Raw genomic sequence first — 2,500 nt, 5'->3', positions numbered from 1 at the left:
GGGACCTCCGCCGTCGCCTCGGTGCCCCCCGCCGGACCCCGGGGGTGCCCGCGACGGGCAGTCGTCCCGGTCTACCGGGGCCCCGGCCGGATCAGCCTTTCTGTTTCCCCCGCCACGATGGATGCACGGGATCCCGGCTCCGGCGCCGCGGGCCTCGGTCGGGGACCTCCGCCGTCCCCTCGGTGCCCACGCCGGCCCCCGGGGGTGTCCGCGCCGGGCAGTCGTCCCGGTCTACCGGGACGGCCTTGGGCGGGTCCGGTTTACCCGGGCCTCGGCCGGCCTAGAGTGTTTCTGTTTCCCCGCCTTGATGGATGTACGGGATCCCGGCGCGGGGGCCCCGGGCCTCGGTCGGGGACCTCCGCCGTCGCCTCGGTGCCCGCGCCGGGGCCCTGGGGTGTCCGTGACGGGCAGCCGTCCCGGTCTACCGGGACGCTCGGGCGGGACCGGTTTACCCGGGCCTCGGCCGGACCGGAGTGTTTCCGTTTTCTGCTTCCCTGCCAGGATGGCTGCGAGGGGTTGATTGAAAGAGCTGGTTTGACGTGAAAAGCTTGACTTCAAGTGAAAAGTTTGTTACAATTTCTGCCATCTTCCTTCCTCCAAAGTTTTGGGTGTAGTTTTCCCAGAGGAACCTCTCGTAGGCCTTTCATTTCTCATCTTAACTTCCCTCATTTATTCCATATTTTCCTTCCTCTTGCCGAATGGCCGAATCCAGTCCATTTCTAGTCAAGGAAATTATTCTTATTTCTTGCTGACCTATTTGCTTTGTGGAGCAAGTCGTTCTTAGGTCCCTTTGTTCTTTCTTCAACTTCTTCTGCTCCTTCTCTCGACGCTTTCTCGTCTTGTTCTCTTACTTGGCTCTCTTTTGGCTGTTCTTTCTTCTCCTCCCGTCGTCCGTCCCCACTTTCATCTCTCCATCTTTCCTGTTCTTGGTCATCTCTACGTTGTTTATCAAATAATTCCGCTTTCTCTCTTGAATCTACTCGATATCTTTGCTCTCGCCAGCTCGCCGATATTTCAGCTCGCCGATATTTTGTGCTTTCCCGTCGTGTTTCCCATCCATTGCGATCTCTCTGCTCTCCCTGTCTTCTCGGTAAATCGGAGATGAATTTCTCTGGGCGGGTGGTTTCTCATCGCGTGTCTTGTGTGCGCTCCCTACGTTTCGTCCATCCCGTTTAATATCTATCCTCCCTCCCTCTCCTTGCTTTCTTCCATTGCTTCTGCTAATATCATTTCCAGAATGATAACCCTGAGCCTGAACCTGAACCTAACCCTAACCCTACAACTTTTCTCCCTAACCCTAACCCTAACCCTAACCCTAACCCTAACCCTAACCCTACAACTTTTCTCCCTAACCCTAACCCTAACCCTAACCCTAACCCTAACCCTAACTCTACAACTTGTTTCTCTAACCCTAACCCTAACCCTAACCCTAACCCCAACCCCAACCCTAACCCTAACCCTAACCCTAACCCTAACCCTACAACTTTTCTCCCTAACCCTAACCCTAACCCTAACCCTAACCCCAACCCTAACCCTACAACTGTTTTCTCTAACCCCAACCCTAACCCTATAACTTTTCTCCCTAACCCTAACCCTAACCCTAACCCTAACCCCAACCCTAACCCCAACCCTAACCCTACAACTGTTTTCTCTAACCCTAACCCTAACCCTACAACTTTTCTCCCTAACCCTAACCCTAACCCTAACCCTAACCCCAACCCTAACCCTACAACTGTTTTCTCTAACCCCAACCCTAACCCTATAACTTTTTTCCCTAACCCTAACCCTAACCCTAACCCACACTTTCGACTTAAAACCGTTTTTAGATTTAAAGTCGTCTTTCGACTTAAAGACGGACAGACGGCCCGGTCTACCGGGCCGCTCGGGCAGCCTCGGCCGGACCGGCGTCTCTGTTTCTGTTTCCCTGCCACGATGGATGTCGCGTGCGAGGGGTTGCTTTACATAGCTGGTTTGAAGTTGAAAGCTTCCGTTCTTGCCTAGATCTCTTGCTATCGCAAGCCTTCCGATCCAAGCTCCCATCGCAGTTTCAAGCGTCCTGCTTTCTTGGTTGGGAAAATCGGGGCGGCGAGACCTGACGCTCGCTTCCCCGACCCCGACCCTCACCCTTCTTCGAATGGTCTTTCTAATGCCAGCAGCGCTCAGGGAGAAATGTCACCCCCAGAAGACGAGAGCACAGCTTGCCCAATTCCGGTCTCCACACACCGGACTCGTCGACTTTCAAAACGTATTCCGCTTTTATGATCGTTTTAAAACTAAAACGACGATCCACCGGCGGCGATACTGACATTTAAGCGGAGAGCGGGAAAAGGGGCGGGAAAAAAAAAACTAAGTGCCTCGTTTCGGCGCCGGTCTACTCCGGAAGAGGTCAAAGAAAAGGGGGGGAAAACGAAGTGCCTCCTTTGGACGCCCGTCTACTCGGGAAGGGAGGCGAGGCGAGGCCAAAAAAGAAAAGAAAAGAAGAGAAAAGGGGCGGAGGGAA

The sequence above is a fragment of the Pituophis catenifer genome, unplaced genomic scaffold (genome assembly GCF_029215685.1).
Source record: "Pituophis catenifer annectens isolate HBS135680 unplaced genomic scaffold, rPitCat1.0.hap2 SCAF_11, whole genome shotgun sequence".
Taxonomy (NCBI): domain Eukaryota; kingdom Metazoa; phylum Chordata; class Lepidosauria; order Squamata; family Colubridae; genus Pituophis; species Pituophis catenifer.
This window is presented reverse-complemented; position numbering follows the sequence as displayed.